The sequence below is a fragment of the Lathyrus oleraceus genome, chromosome 3 (genome assembly GCF_024323335.1).
Source record: "Lathyrus oleraceus cultivar Zhongwan6 chromosome 3, CAAS_Psat_ZW6_1.0, whole genome shotgun sequence".
In the NCBI taxonomy this organism is placed as follows: Eukaryota; Viridiplantae; Streptophyta; class Magnoliopsida; order Fabales; family Fabaceae; genus Lathyrus; species Lathyrus oleraceus.
The window spans coordinates 190,132,394-190,144,628 of NC_066581.1; the positions used below are offsets into that span (position 1 = coordinate 190,132,394).

At 39.4% G+C, this 12,235-nt stretch overlaps 1 non-coding gene across 1 annotated transcript; it reads left to right on the forward strand.

Annotated features, from left to right (window-relative positions):
• The first annotated feature begins 11,533 nt into the window (after positions 1–11,533).
• On the forward strand, positions 11,534–11,641 carry LOC127133949 (small nucleolar RNA R71). Its single transcript, XR_007807741.1, has one exon. It is a non-coding gene; the product is annotated as a small nucleolar RNA R71 (small nucleolar RNA).
• The last annotated feature ends 594 nt before the right edge of the window (positions 11,642–12,235 follow it).

Sequence of the window (12,235 nt, forward strand, 5' to 3'; positions counted from 1 at the left end):
ACCCCTTTTGAAAAGGAGCGGTTCGTCCCAATAGAAGTTTCTCACATCGTGGAAGAATTTCTTCTTGCGGTGGTAGTCAAGATCAGGGGGTACTATATCAGCAGCTAGGTAATTAACAAAGTCTGCATACCAGGGTACGTTACTTATTGCTAAGGAATCTTGGGGATGCTCATAAGGGCTTAGGTTATTATCTTCAATGGTTTCTGTAACACCCTTCTAAAATACCCCAAATATTTAATAACAACAACAGGTATATATCAGAGTAATTACACAAAACAAGGGTGTCACATCTTCGAAAATAACATCTGTCATGCTCTTTTATTATATCAACCATAAAACATTTCAAAAATACGCAGCGGATAGAAATTATGTCAACCAATTAAAACGTATAACATATTACATGAAAAATAGTTCAACAACCGACAATAAACAATTAAAACATCCCGTCCCGATGTTACATCTATCAGAGCATGACCCATAACGGAGACTACACTAGACTCCAAGCACTAGCTTCTACTCAACTCATTGCTCGTTACCTGAAAAATAATTGTAAGGGTGAGTTCCTCAATCGATGTAACAAACATTATAAATTATCATGTTATGTTAAGTAATTTAACTCATTAATCACCCAATATCAGCACAACTCATATACATACTCAAGATCAATACCACTGATACACATACAACAAACCAACAGAATGCAACTCTAATGAGACTCGACTCGTCATGCATGTGGTACCATTCGGAGTAAAACTCCCAACTTAAAATCATTGCCATTTTAGTGGGCATCAAGGCATAAGCCTTCAACTTTCAACTTAAAATTTTGCCAATCCAGGCCAACGTGGTGTGAGCAAAGCTCCGACTTAATGCATATGAATGTACATGGCATACACGACTTTAAACTGTCAACAACATAATAATAATATCAACACAACAACGTTTTCAACAAAAATCAACTTATAATCAACTTTGGCTCATCAAGCCTCCAACTCAGTATTTTCAACAACTTTAACACAACTGATCCACATATTTGGATCAACATTTCATAACATAAACCCAACAAAGTTATTCCTCACAATCAACTAAAATAGACCAATCACCAATCACGTTCTCAACATTAAAATACCAATTTTTCTAATTTCCAACAGTGTTAACCGGTTAACGCCCTGGGTTAACCGGTTAACGCAGGACAAAAATACATTTTCTGGCAAAACGCAACAGTGTTAACCGGTTAACACCCTGGGTTAACCGGTTAACGCAGGCAAAACAGCACATTTTCACAAAATATAACAGTGTTAACCGGTTAACACCCTGGGTTAACCGGTTAATGCAGGCAAAACAGCAGTTCCTACGCTAACACAAGGCTGAATGCAGAGTTCTCCGCATTTTCCGCCGTTGGAGGACTTCCGGACCTCCGATTCAACTTCCGTAAAAAGCTACATTATCGGAAAATCACGACACATACAATTATCGATTCAATTTCAGTTTTCATACAACTTATTCATCACTATTTTCTCAGCATTCTAAATCCCAATTAGGGTCAATTCAACGGTTTATCACTACCCATGACATGTTAATCTATAATACCCATCAAACGACGATAAACCCCCCTTACCTGAGATAATCCGGCAGTCTCTAAGCTTCAAGCTTTTCCGTTCTTCAACCTTTGCTCTTTCTCCACTTTTCACCTTTCAGCCGCTTCTCTGTTTCACGTGAAAACTCTTTACTAACAATGAACCCTTTTTCTCTTATTCCAACTTATATATTTTCCCCTAATTATTATTCCAAATAATAATAATAATAATAATAATCCAATAATTCAATTTATTTAATTAAATTATTAAATATATTATTAACTTAATTAAATAATCCTCTTATTTAATTCGGGGTGTTACAACTCTCCCCTACTAAAAGAGTTTTCGTCCTCGAAAACATACCTCAAGCAAATAACTCTGGATAAGACTCCTTCATCCGACTCTCAAGTTCCCATGTCATGCTTTCGCCCGCAGCTCCCAACCAAACGACTTTAACCAACCCAATCTCTTTTCCTCGAAGAGTCTTTGTTTCACGATCTTCAACTCGCACAGGCTTTGTCTCTACTGTTAAATTATCTCGCACTTGCACATCATCCATACTAACCACATGAGACGGATCTGAGATATACTTCCGAAGCTGCGACACATGGAATACATCATGCAAATTCGAAAGATTAGGTGGTAATGCCATCCGATAAGCAACTCTTCCAACCCGTTCTAAGATTTGATACGGACCAATGAAGCGAGGAGTGAGCTTTTTAGACTTCAAAGCCCTCCCAACTCCGGTCACAGGCGTGACTCTCAAAAACACATGGTCACCAGCTTGAAATTCTAAATCCTTCTTCCGCTTGTCATGGTAACTCTTCTGCCTACTCTGAGAAGCTTTCATCTTCTCCCGGATAAACTTCACTTTCTCGGTAGTTTCTCGAACTAACTCTGGTCCAAGTACTACACTCTCACCAGATTCGTGCCAACACAACGGAGTTCTACATCTACGACCATATAATGCTTCAAAAGGCGCCATTCCGATACTAGAATGGTAACTATTATTGTATGTGAACTCGATCAATGGAAGATAAGTGTCCCACGAACCTCCTTGTTCAAGAACACAAGCCCTTAGTAAATCTTCCAATGACTGAATAGTTCTCTCAGTTTGGCCATCAGTTTGAGGATGATATGCCGAACTCAACCTCAACTTAGATCCCAACGAATCTTGCAGACTTTTCCAAAATCCCGATGTAAACCTCGGATCTCTGTCCGACACAATACACAGAGGGACACCATGCAACTTTACAACTACTCGGATGTAAATCTCTGCCAACTTCGCAATTGGGTAAGTGATGTTAATAGGTATGAAGTGAGCCGACTTCGTGAGCCTATCAACGATCACCCAAATCGACTCATGCCCTCGTAAGGTAGCAGGCAGCCCCGTTACAAAGTCCATAGAAATGCTATCCCATTTCCATTCTGGAACGTCTAACGGTTGCATCGACCCAGTAGGCTTCTGATGCTCAATCTTCGACTTCTGACAAGTTAAGCACGCATACACAAAACGAGCCACATCTTCTTTCATTCCGGGCCACCAAAATAATTTCTTTAAATCCTGATACATTTTAGTAGCTCCTGGATGAATACTCAAGCTGCTTCTATGACCCTCCTCTAGAATACTTCTCTTCAAAATTGCGTCGTCAGGAATACAAATTCTTTCCCCTAATTTCAACACACCTCTCGCGTCAACCTTAAAGTCACTTTTCCCTGATTGACCACAACGATTAAGGATATCTACTAATTTCACATCCAACATCTGTGCCTCTCGGATACTATCCATAAAATCATTATTAATCTTTAGCATTCCTAGCATCACACTCTGCGGTGTTACTTCGCAAACCAAACTCATATCCCAAAATTGCTCAATTAATTCCAACTCCTTAATCATCATTGCCGACACATGCAAGGTCTTTCTACTTAAAGCATCGGCCACAACATTTGCTTTTCCTGGATGATAATTCAAACCGAAATCGTAATCCTTAAGCAATTCGAACCACCTACGTTGTCTCATGTTCAGCTCTTTCTGATCAAATAGATACTTTAAACTTTTATGATCGCTGAAAACTTCGAATCTGGAACCATAAAGGTAATGCCTCCAAAGTTTTAGCGCAAACACTACAGCAGCAAGTTCAAGATCATGCGTAGGGTAGTTCTTTTCATGAATTCTCAACTGTCGCGACGCATAAGCAATTACTTTATTATTTTGCATGAGCACACCTCCCAAACCCATCAATGAAGCATCACAGTAAATTATAAACGGTTCCTCCGGATTTGGCAAAGTCAAAACCGGCGCCGACGTCAATCTCCTCTTTAATTCATTAAAACTCTCTTCGCACTGAACATCCCACACGAAAGCTTTACCTTTGCAAGTTAATTTAGTCAACGGAAGTGCTAACTTAGAAAATCCTTCAATAAATCTTCTATAATATCCAGCTAATCCCAAAAAGCTTCTAATCTCGGTAACCGACTTAGGAGTTTCCCATTGCAATACAGCTTCTACCTTGGAAGGATCTACAGCAATACCTTTTCCTGAAATTACATGGCCGAGAAAACTGACTTCTCTTAACCAAAACTCACACTTGGACAACTTCGCATACAATTTCTTATCTTTCAAAACCTCCAATACTAATCTCAAATGTTCCTTGTGCTCTCCTTCGGACTTAGAGTAAATCAAAATATCATCAATAAATACTACCACAAAATGATCCAGATAAGTATGGAAAATACGATTCATGTATTCCATAAATACTCCCGGCGCATTAGTCACACCGAAAGGCATCACAGAATACTCATAATGTCCATACCGAGTTCTGAACGCTGTCTTCTGGATGTCTTCATCTTTCACTCTGATCTGATGATAGCCCGATCTCAAATCAATTTTACTGAACACACAAGCACCCACTAATTGGTCCATCAAATCATCTATCCTCGGTAGTGGATACTTATTCTTGATCGTTACTTTATTCAATTGTCTATAATCAATACAAAGCCTCATACTACCCTCTTTCTTCTTTACTAGCAACACTGGAGCTCCCCACGGCGACACACTTGGTCTTATAAACTTCTTCTCAAGTAAGTCTTCCAATTGCTTCTTCAATTCATACAATTCAGATGCCGACATTCTATACGGTGCCATCGAAACAGGCCTAGTACCAGGTACCAGATCAATAGTAAATTCAACTTCCCTCTCTGGCGGCACACTAGGAATTTCATCAGGAAAAACTTCAGGGAATTCTTTCACCATTAACAGTTCCTCTATCTTAGCTTTACTTTCAACCGACAACGTCGCCATCAAAGAAAACATCTGAGCTCCCTCTTTCATCAATTTTCGCAATTCTCTGAAAGGTAATAAGTCAACTCCTTCCTCTTCAGGAGTGGAAAACCTCACCGACTTATGATGACAATTTATATGAACATAATTATACTCTAACCAGTTCATACCCAGAATGACATCCATCCCATCCAACTGCAAACATACTAAATCAACATAGAAATCTCTATCGAAGATCGACAAAGGACATTTTAAACATACCAAAGAAGTAGTTACTGATCCCTTAGCTGGGGTCTCAACAATCAATTCACCGTCCAAAGCGGACAATTTTAAACCCAGTCTTCGAGCACAGTTAGCAGAAATAAAACAGTGGGTAGCACCGGTATCAATAATAGTAATTAAAGGAGTACCATATATGAAACATGTACCTCGGATAAGTCTGTCCTCACAGGAGGTTTGAGTTCCGGTCAATGCGAACACCTTCCCAGTCTGAGATTTCTTTGGCTTCTGACACTGACTTCCAATATGCCCTTCTTCGCCACAATTAAAACAAATCATTTCCTTGTGCTTGCAATCAGCTATTGCATGACCAGTCTTACCACAGCGAAAACACCTCTTTACTTCAGCAGTGCATACATTACTCTTATGACCAGCCTGACCACATTTGAAGCAAACTATACCAGCAGGAGCACCTCCCCTACTAGTCCTCTGAGCCGGAGCAGCTCCTTGTTTCCCTTTTCCCACTGGAGCATCATACGGCTTGCCACGGTTTTGATGCTGCTTTCCCTTGCGGTCACTGACAACCCTGTAATGAGCATTATTGTCTTCCTCAAATATCCTGCAGCTATCAACCAATTCAGTAAAAATGCGTATCTTCTGATACCCAACAGCCTTCTTAATTTCAGAGCGCAATCCGTTCTCAAACTTGATGCACTTTGAAAATTCAGCACCAGCACCAGTGTAATGAGGATAAAATTTGGACAGCTCCACAAATTTCGCAGCATAATCAGTGACAGACATGTTTCCTTGCTTCAGCTCAAGGAACTCGATTTCCTTCTTACCACGGACATCTTCCGGATAATACTTTCTCAGAAATTCCCTACGGAATACATCCCAAGTAATGTCTTCACCTGCCACGGTCAACTTCTCGTGAGTCTCTAGCCACCAGTCATCAACTTCGACTGCTAGCATGTGAGTACCATACCGAACCTTCTGAGCTGGAGTGCAATCCATAACACGGAAGATCCTCTCAATTTCTTTCAACCATCCCAAGGCTGCATCTGGATCATGCTTCCCTTTAAACACCGGCGGATTCTCTCTTTGAAAAGTCGCCAAGCTACGTGATCCAGCATCTCCACCAGCATTTGGCAAGTTCTGCACACCTTGTGCCATTGCTTGCATTGCGGCAGCCATTGCAGCGTCATTCCTTCCAGCCATTTCAACTTATCAATACAACACAACTTAAAGTTAGATTGGTAACAATACACAATTGTTAGACAGTAACGACACGACAACTGGCCGGACAGACCGACCTGCTCTGATACCACTAATGTAACACCCTTCTAAAATACCCCAAATATTTAATAACAACAACAGGTATATATCAGAGTAATTACACAAAACAAGGGTGTCACATCTTCGAAAATAACATCTGTCATGCTCTTTTATTATATTAACCATAAAACATTTCAAAAATACGCAGCGGATAGAAATTATGTCAACCAATTAAAACGTATAACATATTACATGAAAAATAGTTCAACAACCGACAATAAACAATTAAAACATCCCGTCCCGATGTTACATCTATCAGAGCATGACCCATAACGGAGACTACACTAGACTCCAAGCACTAGCTTCTACTCAACTCATTGCTCGTTACCTGAAAAATAATTGTAAGGGTGAGTTCCTCAATCGATGTAACAAACATTATAAATTATCATGTTATGTTAAGTAATTTAACTCATTAATCACCCAATATCAGCACAACTCATATACATACTCAAGATCAATACCACTGATACACATACAACAAACCAACAGAATGCAACTCTAATGAGACTCGACTCGTCATGCATGTGGTACCATTCGGAGTAAAACTCCCAACTTAAAATCATTGCCATTTTAGTGGGCATCAAGGCATAAGCCTTCAACTTTCAACTTAAAATTTTGCCAATCCAGGCCAACGTGGTGTGAGCAAAGCTCCGACTTAATGCATATGAATGTACATGGCATACACGACTTTAAACTGTCAACAACATAATAATAATATCAACACAACAACGTTTTCAACAAAAATCAACTTATAATCAACTTTGGCTCATCAAGCCTCCAACTCAGTATTTTCAACAACTTTAACACAACTGATCCACATATTTGGATCAACATTTCATAACATAAACCCAACAAAGTTATTCCTCACAATCAACTAAAATAGACCAATCACCAATCACGTTCTCAACATTAAAATACCAATTTTTCTAATTTCCAACAGTGTTAACCGGTTAACGCCCTGGGTTAACCGGTTAACGCAGGACAAAAATACATTTTCTGGCAAAACGCAACAGTGTTAACCGGTTAACACCCTGGGTTAACCGGTTAACGCAGGCAAAACAGCACATTTTCACAAAATATAACAGTGTTAACCGGTTAACACCCTGGGTTAACCGGTTAACGCAGGCAAAACAGCAGTTCCTGCGCTAACACAAGGCAGAATGCAGAGTTCTCCGCATTTTCCGCCGTTGGAGGACTTCCGGACCTCCGATTCAACTTCCGTAAAAAGCTACATTATCGGAAAATCACGACACATACAATTATCGATTCAATTTCAGTTTTCATACAACTTATTCATCACTATTTTCTCAGCATTCTAAATCCCAATTAGGGTCAATTCAACGGTTTATCACTACCCATGACATGTTAATCTATAATACCCATCAAACGACGATAAACCCCCCTTACCTGAGATAATCCGGCAGTCTCTAAGCTTCAAGCTTTTCCGTTCTTCAACCTTTGCTCTTTCTCCACTTTTCACCTTTCAGCCGCTTCTCTGTTTCACGTGAAAACTCTTTACTAACAATGAACCCTTTTTCTCTTATTCCAACTTATATATTTTCCCCTAATTATTATTCCAAATAATAATAATAATAATAATAATCCAATAATTCAATTTATTTAATTAAATTATTAAATATATTATTAACTTAATTAAATAATCCTCTTATTTAATTCGGGGTGTTACAGTTTCTACTTTAGCTATCAGTCTATCATAGGCGAAATCATCGTTTATGGGTACTAGTTCAGGTTTTAGATGTTTTAGCCTAGAAAGGTGATCGGCTACTACATTTTCAGTGCCTTTTTTATCTCTTATGTCTAAATCAAACTCTTGTAGTAATAGAATCCATCGGAGTAACCTGGGCTTGACATCTTTTTTACTTAATAGGTAACGAATGGCAGCATGATCGGTGTAAACTATAATTTTTGCTCCTACTAGATAAGATCTAAATTTGTCTATAGCGAAAACTACAGCGAGTAATTCTTTTTCAGTTGTTGCATAGTTAAGTTGGGCAGCATCTAGGGTTCTACTGGCATAATAAATGGCATGTAATTTTTTATCTGTCCTTTGTACTAGAACGACTCCAACTGCATAATCACCTAGCATCGCACATTATCTCAAAAGGTTCCGACCAATCAGGGGGTTTCATAATGGATGCTGAGATTAACGCTTGCTTTAAAAGATTAAATGTGTCATTACATTTTTCATCGAAAATGAATTCAACATCTTTCTTTAAAAGTCCAGTTAAAGGTTTGGTTATTTTGGAGAAGTCCTTAATAAAACGCCGGTAGAATCCAGTGTGTCTAAGGAAGCTTCGGACATCTCTGATGGTTTTTGGTGGTTTAAGGTTTTCTATAACTTCTATTTTAGCTTTATCCACCTCTATACCTTTTTCAAAAACTATATGTCCTAAAACTATTCCTTCGGTTACCATGAAATGACATTTTTCCCAGTTTAGCACGAGGTTCACCTCCACGCATCTCTCCAGGATTTTCTCAAGGTTAGCAGACAATTGTGGAAATCAAATCCGCAAACCGAGAAATCATCCATAAACACTTCCATGATACCATCTAGGTAATCTGCAAAGATTGACATCATGCAGCATTGGAAAGTGGTTGGGGCATTACAGAGGCCGAACGACATTCGTCTGTAGGCAAAAGTTCCATAAGGGCATGTAAAGGTAGTTTTTTCTTGATCTTCGGGGTGGATAGGTATTTGGAAGAATCCAGAGTATCCATCTAGATAACAGAAGTAAGAGTGTCTGGCTAGACGCTCCAACATCTGGTCTATAAATGGTAAAGGAAAATGATCCTTCCTAGTTGCTTTATTTAATTTTCTATAATCTATACACATCCGCCATCCTCCTTCTAAACGTTTTGCTACATGTTCTCCTTTATCTTTTTGCACGACTATGTGATGCCTCCCTTTTTAGGTACTACATGCACAGGGCTCACCCACTTACTATCCGAGATCTGGTAAATGATACCTGCCTCAAGTAACTTAAGAACTTCCTTTTTAACGACATCACTCATTATAGGGTTTATTCTTCTCTGATGTTCCCTAGAAGGTTTTGAATCTTCTTCGAGCGAAATCCGATGCATGCATACAGATGGGCTTATACCTTTCAGGTCAGAGATATTATATCCTAAGGCTGAGGGATATCTTCGTAAAACGTCTAAAAGTTGGTTCTTTTCCTTTTGGCTCAAGGTAGCACTAACTATAACTGGACGATTCATCTTTTCATCGAGGAACTCATATCTCAGGTTCTTAGGCAGTTCCTTAAGTTCTAAGGTTGGTTTCTTAGGGCATGGCATAGGATCTGGGATAAGGGATAAACATTCGTAAAGGTTATCATCGATGTAGGGTTTCTTAAAATCATCATCTTCCCTTATGAGAGTTGATGGTAACTTAATTGTTTTTATAATTTCTTTTTGTTCTAATTCTCTAACACATTCATCAATGATATCTAAGGCATAACACGAGTCTCCCATCGCAGGTGCCATAAGAAATTTCGAAAGTATAAATTCTATTTTCTCGTCACCTACCTCAAATGTCAACTTTCCTTTCTTGACATCTATTATGGCTCCTGCAGTCGATAAGAATGGTCTACCTAGAAGGATTGGTATATCATTGTCCTCTTTGATGTCCATGACAACAAAATCAGTAGGGATAATTAACTGACCTATCCTAACAGGAACATCTTCTAAAATGCCTATCGGATATTTAACAGATCTATCGGCTAACTGAAGTGACATCTTAGTGGGTTGTAATTCTCCTAAGTTTAACCTCTCACAAACTGCTAAAGGCATTAGGCTCACACTAGCTCCTAAGTCTAAAAAAGCTTTTTCGATAACATGATTACCCAAAAGGCAAGGAATGGAGAAATTTCCAGGGTCTTTATCTTTCTTTGCTAATTTGTCCTCGGAAATAGCATTACATTCCAAAGGCTTCGGATCGTCAAGTCTACGTTTGTTGGTAAGGATGTCTTTGGGAAATTTTGCATAAGAAGGTATTTGGGTGATGGCTTCTGTGAAAGGGATTTCTACATGAAGTTTTTCTATGACTTTAATAAATTTTTGATACTGTTTATTGATCTGGGTTTGTTTGAGTCTTTGCGGATATGGTATAGGTGGTTTATATGGCGGGGGTGGTACGTAAGTTTTATCTTTAGGTTCTTCTCCTTTTTCTCGACCTTCCTGGTTTTCAGATTCCTTTGGTTCCTTTACTTCGTCCGTGGGTTTGGTACATTCCTTAGAAGTTTCGGGTTCACTCAATCTAGGGTTTGGTGGCTCATCATAAGCATTCCCACTTCGTAGGGTAATGGCGTTGGCTTGTCCTCTCGGATTTTGTTGAGGTTGTCCAGGGAACTGTCCTCCAGGTGTAGTTTGGGGGGCTTGGTTTAAAGCTACCTGAGAGATTTGGGTTTCAAGCATCTTGGTATGAGTAACTATTTAGTCAACCTTGGTTCCTAACTGGGTAATCAATTCGTTAACATGAATGTTTTGGTTCATGAACTCCTTGTTCTGTTGGGTTTGAGCGGTGATAAAATTTTCCATAATTTTCTCAAGGCTCGACTTTGGTGGTACATGTTGCATAGGTTGATTTGATCTAGGGGCTTGATAACTAGGTCTCGGAGGTGCATTATTTTGAATAGGGTTATTGTTTTTATAGGAGAAGTTCGGGTGATTCCTCCATTCAGGGTTATAGGTATTCGAGTATGGGTTCCCTTGGGTGTAGTTCACTTGCTCAGAGTGGGTTTCATTTAATAGACTGCATTATGCAGATTGGTGTCCTTTGGTTCCACATATCTCACAATCCGACGAAACTGCGGCTACAGTATTCGTGTTTATGCACATATGCTCGACCTTAAGGGCTAATGCGTCCATTTTATCTTGCATCATGTCTATAGAGCTTAGTTCATGCACTCCTCCTTGGGCTTCCTTCTTCTCAACTGTCGCTCGTTCGACTCCCCATGATTGATGGTTTTGAGCCATATCTTCGATGAGGGCACTAGCTTTAGGATAAGGTTTGTTCATCAGAACACCGCCTGCGGCAGCATCGATGGTCATCTTTGTGTTATAGTGAAGTCCATTATAGAAGGTTTGAATGATTAACCAATTTTCTAAACCATGATGTGGGCATGCTCGTAACAACTCTTTATATCTCTCCCAAGCTTCGAACAGCGATTCTCCTTGGTTTTTGGGTAAATCTAGTTATATGGTTTCGAAGAACGGCGGTCTTACTCAGGGGAAAATATCTAGCAAGAAAAACTCTTCTAAGGTTATCCCAAGTCGTAATGGAATTGGGTGGAAGGGAATCTAACCATGATAGGGCTTTATCTCTGAGGGAAAAAGGAAATAATCTTAAACGTATTGCCTCAGGAGAAGCTCCATTGGTTTTAAAAGTGTCTGCTAATTGAAGAAATATTTTTAAATGTTGGTTTGGGTTCTCAGTAGCGAGACCCGCGAATTGTCTCTGTTGCACTAGTTGCAACAGGGATGGTTTAAGTTCAAAATTATTAGCTGGGATGGTTGGGTTTAGTACACTAGAACTAGGTTCTTCATTTGATGGGTGAGCAAAATCTTTAAGAGGTCTTTGGTTTTGATATTCGGTCATAGCTCTCTTAATTCTATGAAATAATAAACGTGCGCGAGCGTAACGTTCAGGTTCCGCCAGAGGGTATACTAAGCTTAAACTTCCGGTGCTGCGAGTTCTTCGCATTGACCGGCGTGAAATAGCCTAAGTCTAAACGATATAACAACAGGAAAGTGAAATTTGCCGAAATTGGTCCACGACAACGGCGCCAAAAACTTGATGCGCGCTTTT